Source organism: Pleurodeles waltl, chromosome 7 (assembly GCF_031143425.1).
Source record: "Pleurodeles waltl isolate 20211129_DDA chromosome 7, aPleWal1.hap1.20221129, whole genome shotgun sequence".
In the NCBI taxonomy this organism is placed as follows: domain Eukaryota; kingdom Metazoa; phylum Chordata; class Amphibia; order Caudata; family Salamandridae; genus Pleurodeles; species Pleurodeles waltl.
Genome location: NC_090446.1, coordinates 976,699,315 through 976,711,488, shown reverse-complemented (window position 1 = coordinate 976,711,488; position 12,174 = coordinate 976,699,315).

The window sequence follows — 12,174 nt, the reverse complement described above, 5'->3', positions numbered from 1 at the left end:
CACTGATCGCCCTCCCTGGGGTGTGGAAACTGGCTGAACACCACAACCTAACAACATGGCCTGAAATGGGCATACAAACAATTGGGGACATATTTAAAGAGGGTCGCATCATGTCCTACAGTGAGCTCGCATTAGCACATGATGTGGGGCCAGGACGGTTCATAACTTATTGCGCACTACAACAGCTCACATGTAGAACGTGGTGAAACAGGGACAACGAACCCCTAACTTCCCCTCTCTTACATGACTTGTTAGCCGGCCTAGGAACTCATTGCAACATATCCCAACTGTATGGTATTTTACTTGGGAGCCCGGATGAGGCTCAAGCTAGAGCGAAGGCTAGATAGGACCGGGTTCTCCCCACACCGTTATCACAAAAGGCATGGCACACTACACTTAATCTGACATGAGAGGTACCGCGTAACCCAAGATTCTGCTACACATAATTGAATTATTTGCATCAAACCTATTTATCCCCACACCGGCTCATGCGCATGTTTCCCCAGGCTAATCACTAATGTCCGCGATGCAGCGAGTCGGATGCCACTTTCTACCACATGACGTGGGTCTGTCCGTCGATCTTACGGTCCTGGCACACTATAACCTCTTTAACTGCTGAACTGGTGGAATATCCACTGTCCCCCACGCCCGAATCTTGTCTACTAGGCATCCAGTCGGGGCCCAAGGGGGGGAAACAGATACACAGGTGTACTGGCATTCATGTTGTTTAAACGCCTTATAGCAATGCAATGGAAGGCACCGAGCACGCTGGATACACGCCGTTGGTTGGGCGACCTGTTGAAATGGGTAAATGTGGAGGCACAGGTGCTACACTCACTCCAAGACAGAGGGATGACGATCAAAGGATTAGATAATTTTATAATTTCACTTGAGAACAAGGACGACACCCGCACCCCCTGAAATCATTAGAAATGCCGCCAGACATGTAGGTATCACACACCAGTAGCACAGCACTGCTGAGGTGCCGATAGGACATACACATGGGGCAGCTGGACCGACACAAACACCTCATACATCGGGGTTCTACACAACTCTCCGGGGTGACCCAAGCTATACAACTCATGATAACCACAATCGTTACCCACAGTTACACCATTATGCGCACCTGTTGTGGGTTGGGAAACACCGTGTACCCGCTATGGTGTCTGATGCATGGACCAATAACACATAGGATAACACATAGAGTGCTTTCAACTGCTGTGACAGCACGGATGAACCGTATGTGCTTGCCTGCCTCCAACTGTCAATTGTTACGTCAGAGATAGAAACATTTAACTTGTCAATTATCATGTTGCAATGGGTGCATCCCCATATTCCCTCTGCCCTCCTCGCCGGAGATTTCCCCCAAGCCGTCACTACCTTATCTCTTTTTTTTCTTGTTTCTTTGTTTTGTTTTTTTCTTCTTTTTTCTCTTTTACTGTCTTCTCTCCTTGTTGTTGATTAATCTGCTTGCACTGCACGGAGGACAGCGTTTTGACGCTCGGTTGTACATGTTGTTGTACACTGTATAACAATAAAGAGATTTAAAAAAAAAAACTTTGCTGATATTTGTCTTCTGGAAAGATAACGGTTAGATGGCCATTTGTCCAAAAACTTTCAAACTATATCAACGTTCCAAAGGGAAGAATAACTTGATTGAGGAGAAGATAACATGTGAATCCCTTTCATCACTTTACAAACTAGTGGATGTTTCCCGACCGGCTTATCTTCAACCTGCGTATTACCAGCAGAAATAGCTGACCTGAAATTATTCACCGTACGATAAGCTAGACCCGAACCCGTGAGTTCTGCTAAAAAATTCATAATCATGTCAAAATTCGACCCCCTCGGGATCGATACTCCGTCCATCACACCAACTAGACCATCTCTGCCAGGCTGATGCATAACGCTTATGAGTGCCTGTTGCCCAGGCCTGTTTGATGAAACCTGCAGCCTGTCGCGAAATGCCTGAGGAACTCCATCTTGACCTGAAACTGTCCAAACCGTCAACCACCTTTTTTTCGACAGAACCAGGGGATGTTGAAGGCCCTCCGGACTCATCAGAAGATTCTGACGAGGTGGAATGAGGAGAAGAGGAGTGCGAGCTAACAGCAGAGCTACCGGGAACCAGGGTTGAGCCCTCCAAAGAGGGGTTAGAAGAACATTCTCCACGTTTTGTCTTTGAACCTGAGATAGAACCCTGGGAATCATCATAAACAGTGGAAATGCATATCCCCGAACTGACTCCAATCCTGTAGGAAGGTATCTGTCGCCAGAGCCAGCGGATCCGGACGCCAACTGAAGAAAGTCAGAATCTGGAAATTGAGTCGGGAGGCAAAGAGATCTATGTCGCAGGGACCGATTTCTAGAAGAATCTGGTGAAAAAGATCCTGATCCAACCTCCAATTGCTGACATCCCTCAAGTACCTGGAGTTCCAGTACGCTATGGTATTCTGAATCCCCGGGAGATAAACCACTGTGACACTCAAATGGTGAGGAAGGCAACAATGCCAAAATTCCTTTGCTATCTATGCTAAAATTCTGGATGTGGTCCCCCCAAGCTTGTTGACATACCTCACTACTGATGTGTTGTCCATCCTCAATAACAATCCTACTTCTGAGGGGAAAGACTCTTTATGCCAAAGGAGCCCACTAGAAGCTCCAAACTATTTATGTGAAGTCGCATTTCTGTTTGAGACCAACGGCCCCCAGTCGCAATCGATCTGCAACAGGCCCCCCCCCAACCCCACTGACTGGCATCCGAGTCAATAACTACGTCTGGGTGAGAACCGAAGATGGCTCTGCCGTTCCAAGCTTCCATATGATTCAACCACCAATGAAGCTCTGTCTTCACCTACTCGGAAAATTTAATCTGTTCTGAGTAGGAAAGATCCTTCCGTAGGTGCTGAATTTTTAATCTCTGGAGAGCACTGTAGTGAAGTGGGGCAGGAAAAATGGCCTGAATGGACGAGGACAGAAGTTCCACTATCCTGGCAATCACTCTTAATGACACAGTCTGGTTATTTAAGGCGGACCTCAACTCCCTCTTGCTATTGCAAATCTTTTGAGAAGGGAGAATCAGGTGGGCTCCAACCGAATCTATCTGAAAACCCAGAAAATCTATCACCTGGGAAGGATTCAACAGTGACTTCTGAACATTGAAAATAAATCCCAGATCCTGTTAAAGTTGAATAGTCCACAACAATGACTCTGGAGAGTCTGAGGACCCTGAGCCATCAGCAAAATGTCGTCCAGATAAATTACCAAACAAACTCCTTTCGCTCGAAGAGACTCCACCACTGGTCTCATCAGTTTGGTGAAGCACCAACGGGCCGATGACAGGCCGAAAGGAGGAGCCTTGAATTCTAGACACTCTCCCCTCCACAGAAATTGGAGGTATCTCCTGTGAGGAGAGAAAATGGGAACTGGAAAGTATGCGTTTTTAGATCCAGACGACATTCCAATCGCCCTCTAACAGAATGTCCCTCAATGTGTGAATCCCTTCCATTTTGAAGTGTCTTTATTATTATCCAGCAATTTAACTCTTTGAGATTTAACACTAGATGATGACCTCCACCCTTTTTGTCTACTAAGAAAATAAGGCTGATGAAACCGTAAGGGTGAGGTGAGGAAAAACCCACTGCCCCTTTGTGGAGAAGGGACTGCCCCCATCCGCAGCAGGACCAGCTTATGATGTTGCTAGGTCATTTAATTCTGGATCAATACGCATGAGGAAGGTCCGTCTGCGTTCTGAAGAAATAGCACAATTAGTATTGCCCAGTTGGCAGATGGCGCTCTGCGCCCATCCAATCAGAATATCAGTGTCCACCGCTAGTCCAGATGCTTTGGAGTGAAAAGCCAAATCAAGGATTTTAGTAAGGGGGTCTGACATGTCTAAGAATTTGTCCTGGCAATTACCCCATGCCCTGTCTAAACCCTTCTTCGGGTCCTTAGAATTTTTTTCCATGAACATCACCATTGTGGGGTCCACTTCTGGGGTATCCACAACTTTACCCTAAGTCTGGTCTGGGGCTTTTGGCACAAAGACAGAAGCGAACCTCCTTATTAAAGCTCTTGTGTGAGTGAGAATGCACATATTTGGCCACTTCAGGAGGAGGGACCCAATTGGATGCCCTAGGATGAATAATGTCAGTGGGGTCAAAATCAAGAACTTTGGGCGGTGAGGCCTGATTCTTAGGCCTTTTGCTGGGCCCTGGAACGTCCCGGTCATCCAAATCAGAAGAGGAATCATTATCAGAGGAGGATGACGAAGAGCCAGCGTCTTTTTTACTAGTATAATGATGTTCACTGGCTCTTTTGCGGCAAAGTTTATCAAAGGCGTCAGCCTGAGCATCCGTGGAACTAGCATCAATATGTTTCCCTTTGTCCTTGGACTTAGAACTTTCACTGGGAATCAGAATTACGGGCATCCAACCTTGATTACAAGCATAATCAATCAACTGACGGAAAAGGGTCCCAATGCCTTCACAAGGGGGTCGTTGACCGATTGCTGAACCCTAGAATCAAGGGCCTCGACCAGATTCATTTCAAGCTGGTCAACATTATCTTCAGGATAGTATCCTGACTCATCCCCATGCCACTGAGCCATTCTCCTGTACTAAAGTTGTAAATATGCAGATGAATATGTGCAGGGGAGATCAATGGGGGAATGCAAAACCCCTGCCAGGCTATATTTGAAATTGCCAATAAAATGTGGAGGGAACAGCCTGGAATATGCACTCTAGGCAGTGCCTATTCAGTTATTACAACCCCACGCGCTAGCTGTAGGGCATCCAGGTAACAAAGCACATGCGACACGACGCAAGTCAAAAAAATAGAAATAGGACTACGTGAAGAACGCGTAGTCCGCTCCCGCTCCCACTCCAACGGCAAAGACCTGGCCAGGCGGCACGAGAAGAAAATTAAACGCTAGACATGCGTTAAATTAAATGATATACACATAAACAGTGTAATAAAGCAAAAGTATGCTAACAAATACACGAAAAAGTGCAGAGAAACAATGCTGTACTTATCTGGCTGCGGAGCAGAAAATAAAGAAGAAGTAACTTTTGGGGTCATAGCTTTTATGGGCTGAGGTCTGGTGCTATGATTGGACCATGTGACTATATTATCTAGCATCATGGGTATGGATGTTTTTGTTTTACTGTTATTTCATTGGCTGGTGTTTTGGAACAGTAAAAGAAAGAGAAAGCATAATTCGGATTTCCCTAGCTTTAGTGAAGAAAAGTCTAGATTTTATTAAAGACACGGAAACGAGTATTATGCAATTTTCTCTTCGGCCCCAGATCTAGTATTAGAATCCGATGCAAGTCGGACAGGTTGGGGCGCAAGATGTGGCAACATCTTGACTCGGGGCATATGGTCAGAGAAGGAGTTCGCACTGCACATCAATTGTTTAGAGAAGCTTGCAGGCTCCTTTGAACTGCAGACTTTCGCAAAGGACAAGTTCAGTTGTTCTATTCTTCTAAAGATGGACAATGTCTCTGCGGTAAAATACATCAATCATCTTGAAGGAACAAAATCAAAACCCCTAGCGGATCTAGCCAAAAGGTTTGGGGAGTTTTGCCTCCTTAGGAAACTGTTGGTCTGAGCACAATATCTTCCAGGCAAACTGAACACCATAGCTGATTGGTGCACCCGACATCTAAAGGAATCCAGTGACTGGCATCTTCTCCCTTCAGTATTCAACAACCTTTCTTTGAAATTCAATGTCATGACAGTGGGTCTGTTCGCCTCTCGATTGAATTCTTATCTTCCCAAGTTTTACAGCTGGAGACCAGATCCTCAAGCCCCTGCAACAGACACTTTTCTCCAAGATTGGTCTCTTCATCTCAACTATGCCTTTCCTCCTTTCATGATGATAGCCAGGGTCTTAGCCCAGGTTCGTCATCAACGAGCTTCCCTGGTTCTAGTAACTCCCTTTTGGAAAACTCAGCCTTGGTTCCCTTCGGTTCTGGAGTTGTCAATCGATTTTCCAGGTTTAATTCCAACCTTTCCCAGTCTTCTTCTCAATACGGAGGGTCACCCTCATTTTTTTCTAAATATATTTTTCATTTCAAACATGAAAACATTTAACTGTTTCCCTCTCCCCTCCCCTCCCTCTCCTTACTTCTACTTTTTAACTCAGGGCTTGTCACTCCTTCCTCTAGGCCCTGCCACTCGGGGAGAGGTCATTCATTGCTAAGTGTCTAGCATGGTTCTATTCACTGTGACGGCTCGCATTATCATTGTCTTCTGGGTTCATTTCGTCTTCTGTTACCGCATGTTCCTGGGGTCCTGTGGTTGGGTGTTTCAGGTGGTCAAGTAATGTGTCCCATTGCAATATTCCTTCCTCACTCCCCATTCCTTTGGCCAGCTCTTGGGGTAATGCTTCTCCCTCTGCCTCGGCCCATTTGGTTAATGTGTCCTTCCAGATAAGCACTCTTGGACCCCTAGGGTCCTTCCATCGCATCGTGATTTATCTTTTTGCAAGGATCAATGCTAAGTCTATGAATTTACTGGACATTTTTTTGGAATGTGGTCTGATAAAGTTTCCCAACAAAGCAACTGCTGGTGTGGCTGCTAGTTTTCTGCCTGTGATTTTCTTTGTGTCCTCTATTACATTTTCCCAGTATTGTTTCAATTCAATGCAAGTCCATAGCATGTGTAGCAAATCAGCCCCAATTTCCGTACATCTAGGGCATGCACTGTTTGTGTTATTGTATATTGATGCTATTTTCGCAGGGCTCAGATATGCTCTATGGTATATGTAGATGTTTATCAGTTTAAACCTTGCATTCCTGGACACCTTGTATATCCGGGCTGTGATGTTTCCCCATCGCTCAGCATCTATGTTTTCCCCAATGTCAGTTTGCCACAGGGTTCTAAGGGTCTGTAGCAGCTGGAGCGCATCTGTTTGCAACATTCGGTATATCTTTGAAACCACTTTTTATCTCCCCCTATCGTGCAAATAGTGTGCCATCCGGTGTGTGTGGGTGGTTCTCGTGAGCCCCGCTTCCAGTGTCTCTGTATTAGTGCTATCAGGGTTCTGTGTGTGAGGAACAACCCGGGGGGTGCTCTGTATGTTGTTATTAAGTCTGCGTATGTCATGAGTTCTCCATTCCTGAAGAGCTCTCCTATCATTGTGATCCCATGGGTTTCTAGTTTTTGAATCCCTTTTATATGGTTCCCACCTGGAAGCAGGGTCAGGTATTTTAGGGGGAGCTCCGGACTGTATGGGGTTCTAGTCCGGGTGCGCTGTAAGGTACGCTTCCAACATGCTTCCATGACCTGATGTTCGTGTGTCTTAGCTTTTTTCCTTCCTCCCTTTGCTAATAATATCTCTGCGAGGGTTGTTGCTACTCTTTCCTTCTCAGGGTCCCCTATTTCTGTGGATGTTACGTCATGCCATTCCTTAGCCAGCCACTGTAACTGGCCTGCCAGGTAGTACAGTTCCATGTCTGGAGCTGCCAGACCCCCCTCTCTTGTGGGATGTTGGAGTTTATGCAGTGCCAATCTATGACGTCCCGCCCCCCAGATAAAACTAGTGAGGTTGGAGTTAATCTCTTTGAAAGTCGACCGGGCTACTAGTACCAGCAGGTTCGAGAAACTGTATAATAACCTTGGCAATGCCATCATTTTAATCAAGGCTAGTCGGCCGGCCACCGACAGCAGCAGTGTTTGCCAGAATTGGGTGGTTGCTTTTAGTTGGCGTATGGCATAGTGAACATTTCCATCTAATAGGTCTTTTAGTTCATAGTAGATATTGACCCCCAGGTATCGGAACATTGTCGGCGACCATCCCAGATTCTGGACTGTTGTAATCTGGGGTGTCCCCTTCTGTAGCGGGAATAATAATGATTTCTGCCAGCTGATACGGAGGCCCAATATGTCTCCGAACCAGTCGAGCAGGGCTATGACTCAGGGGAGGTCCTTATGGGGATTTTTTAGGAATAGTATCATGTCATCTGCGTATAGTGCTATTTGGTGTAATTTGTCCCTTATGTTTATCCCTTCGTAGTGTTCACCTGTTGTGGCCATCTGTGCTAGTGGTTCTACTGCAATGGCAAATAGCAGTGGAGATAGCGAGCATCCCTGCCTGGTGCCTCTTCCTATGTTATAGGAGTTTGAAATAGTTTGCCCCGTACGTATCCTTGCCGTGGGCGAGGCGTATAACAAATTAGCCCATCTCATGAATTTGGGGCCCAGTCCCATCCCTTTCATTGCTACTTGCAGGTAATCCCATCTGAGACTTTCGAACGCTTTCTCTACGTCCACCACCAGTACTGCTGCTGTGGCAAGGTCTGGTACGCCCAAGTGTACTATTCCTATCAATCTTCTGATGTTTATGGCTGTATTACGGTTTGGGATGAAGCCTGTCTGATCGGGGTGAATCCATTTTTCCATATGTGGCATCAGCCTAGTTGCAAGGATACTACTCAATATTTTATCATCCATGTTCAGCATGGAGAGCGGGCGGTATGATCGCACGTCAGTGGGCGGGCGATTTGGCTTCTGCAGTGGAATTACTATGTCTTTGCTCGTGGTTCTAGGTAGAGTGCCCCTCTCAAATGCCTCCTTGTACATTTCACTGAGCTTTGGTGCCAATATGTCCGCATATTCTTTATAAAATTCTGCCGGAAGCCCATCTGCCCCCGGGACCTTTCCTCTAGCCATTGCCTCCACTGCCACCGTCACCTCCTGTGCTGTTATCCCTTCCCTAGTGTTTGTTGTTCTTCTTCTCCCCATGATTTAGTCCAGATATTCTCCAAACCTACCAGCCTGTCTGGCTCCAGGGGTGTAGTGGGGGGGCGTATAGCTCTTTGTAGTAATCGGCAAAGCTGGAGTTAATCTCCTTCTGACCATATAGTCTCCCACCTTCCTGGTTCACTATCTCCATCACTAGCGACTGTTGCCTAGGTGGAGAAGCCAGCCAAGCCAACAATGCTCCTGCCTTGTCCCCTTCCCTATGTGGCGTGTTGGTGTATTTTTTACAATCAAACTTCCTGAGTCTTTCAAGGGTATTCGCTATTTCGTTTTTAGCCTTAGTTATGCTAGGGGCCAAGTCTGGGTTATCTGGTCTATTACGTTCCATTAATCTTAGGGCTTTTTCCTGCTTTTCCAGTTCCCCTTCTATCGATTTCTTAACCCCGTATGTTCCTGCCATACACTGACCCCTGATTGTAACCTTGAAGGCCTCCCATTCTTGTTCCCGAGTGGGGGTCGAGCCTGCATTGTGCGTAAAATACTCCTTAATTGCTTCTCGGATGTGTGCCGGTATGCACTGTCCCCCAATGCCTCTACAGTTAATCGCCAGTCCGGTATGGGAGGGTGGTCTCTTCGCCAGTCTAGTGTAAGTAACAGTGGGTTGTGGTCCGATATTGTGCGGGATATATATTCCGCTCTGCGTACTGTACAATTTATATCTGGGGAGGTCAGGATTGCGTCTAGTCAAACATGTAAATCATGTACTGGTGAATAGAAAGAGTAATCTCTTTCCATTGGGTGGAGGTGTCTCCAGGAGTCTATCAGGCCCCAATTCGACTGCCAGTCTGCAAAGCTTCTGGCTCTCCTCCGAATAGGGGAGGTTTCTAGCGGCGGGTGTGATCTGTCTAGTGCCGTGTTTGCTATGCAATTGGAGTCACCTCCTATTGGTATTGATTGGGTGAGGTAAGTTCCCCAATTTCGGGACATCCCCTGTAGGAATGTGTTTTGATCCTGATTTGGGGCATAGATACCCACCAGTGTGATGTCCCTTCCATCAAGACGCCCTCTCACCATCACAAAGCGCCCATCCCCATCTATATGCGCATCTGTTTTTTGGAAGTGGGTGCCTGGGCGTATCCAAATCAGGACCCCTCTTGCGTAGGCTGAGTATTCTGTGGCATATATTTGTCCTCTCCATCTTTTTGACAGTGCTATTACCTCTTTCCCTATCAGGTGGGTCTCCTGTAGAATTGCTATTTGTACTCCTCGCCGTTTAATCTGATTGTACACTTTATATCTTTTCCTTGGGCTGTTTAAACCCCTAACGTTCCAGGTAAGTATCCTGCAATCTAGTGATCTGCTTCATGTAAAAATCTGTGCCGTATTTACGCCTACCTCTCTGCGCCCCGGAGTCCTGTTTAATTTGCCTGTTGTGTGAGTCTATTCCCCCTGGTCGTTGCCCCATATTTGTAACTTAATAACTTATCTATTAAACAAACCCCTGACCCCAGGACCGGTTTCCCAACTGTCCCAGTCCAAACTTTCCCCAATTTAACAATCTTCGTGTATGCGGGGGACTGGTCTAGAACCGTGTGCCAAGCCCTTAGGCCACATGTCAACGCATGTCTTTCTTGTTATGTAATAGAGCCCCTTAAGCTCCTAAGCCTCGCTTATTTTTGTTGCTGTTTACTTGTGGGTTGATCGTTTGATCATGGAGCCTTGCTGTTGCTTCATTTCCCTTTATTGTCTTTCTGGTCTGGGCTACCTTGTCCATGTCCCTTATATCTAGTCTTCTGTTATTGCTTTCCCTCTGCTCGTTTCTCGTCTGTTCTCCATGTGGTTTTTTATCCAGTTACTCCGAGCCCTCAGATGATCTCATCCGATGATCTTGGGGTGACTCTCGGAAGGCCTTCAGTTGTGTCTTGCGAGGAGCAGGATATTTAATCTGGTCCTGAATCCTGTTCCTGGTCTGAGAAGGGTTCAGACCGCTGTGGGGATGCAGCCGTAGTCCCCCCAAGTCCCAGGGCCACCACGGCTCTCACAGCGTCTTGTTTTTCTTTAAGTGTCTGCAAAGGCGGCGCGGCTATGTCCGCAGCGTATCTCTCTTTCTTTTGTGTTGGCCCTCGTCTTTTCTTGTTGTTTTCTGTTGTGACGTGTTTCTCTGCTGGGCCTAAGTCCTCCATCCATTTTTGCACTTGTTGTGGTGTTGTAAAAAAGAGTGTGTTGTTAACTGCGAAAATCTTTAGTTTTGCTGGGAACAGCATGGCGTATTTGATGCCTTTTTCTCTCAGGCGGCGTTTGACCTCCAGGAAGGTGGCTCTTAGTTTTTGTGTGTCCCTGGTGAAGTCCGGGAAGATCATTATTTTTTGTCCCCCTATGACAATTTCTCCCTTTCGTCATGCTTGCGATAGAATGAAATCTCGGTCTTTAAAATGTATGAGTTTTGCTACTATCGGGCGTGGTCTGGCGCCGGAGGGAGGGGGTCTCGCTGGTACTCTGTGGGCTCTCTCAATTGCGAAATATTGCGATAGGCCCTCTGGTGCTATTTCTTTGCGTATCCATTGCTCCAGGTAGGATTCCATGTCTGATGCTTCCTGTTCAGATCTCTCCGGGACGCCCACCAACCTTAGGTTCCTTCTCCGTGCCCTGTTTTCAGCATCCTCAGCTCGTGTTTCGAGTGGTTGTATCCTGGATGCCAGTAAAGTCACTGTTTTAGTAAGAGTTTTGTTTTCAGGTGTGAGTTGTGCTTTTGTTTTCTCGTTTACTGTCACTCTGTTGGCTAATTTTCTGTGGTCGTCTCTGAGGAGGGTTAGGTCAGAAGACAATGTGTCAATTTTGTTCTCTAGGGCTTCTCTGGATGCCTGGATCGCTTGTAACAGGGTGTCTAATGCAGTGCTCCCTTCTGTTTCTCTGTGTGTGTCTTCTCTTTGTGGGCCTGCTTCATCTCCTGGGCTTTCTCTTTTTTTTGGCTTGCCCATTGTCATGGAGTTGTTTGTGATTAGTTAGTTGTTATCCCTGTTCTCCAGTTCCGTCTCCTCTTGTTGTCTACCTTTCTTCTTTTTGCTATTTGTTTTATTACCTTCCTCCTCCTCCTCTCCTCTCTCGTAGTTTGGTACCCCCCTTTTTTTTTTTCTTGTTTGTTCTACTCTGTGCCAGCCTTTTCTGCTTTTGCGTCCCTTTGCATGCTGATCTTTCCTGTAGCTGCTTGGTATTTGGTCTGCCTAGGGGTGCCCCCCTTCGTCTCCGATTTGTTGTGATGTTCACCCTTTTATTTCCAGCATCGTTTCTGCTATTCTGAGTTTTTTCTGCCGGCGCAAGGGTCCGATTCAGGCGCTCTAATTGACTCTTTCAGTTTTCGCTCAGTGTCTCGCGCCGCAGGTAGCTCGGCCCCGCGCCCCCGAGGAGGAGTGCGGCCAGCCGCCTCTCCCACGGTCGAGAGCGTCCTCTGGCCTCGGTATGTATTTCCTT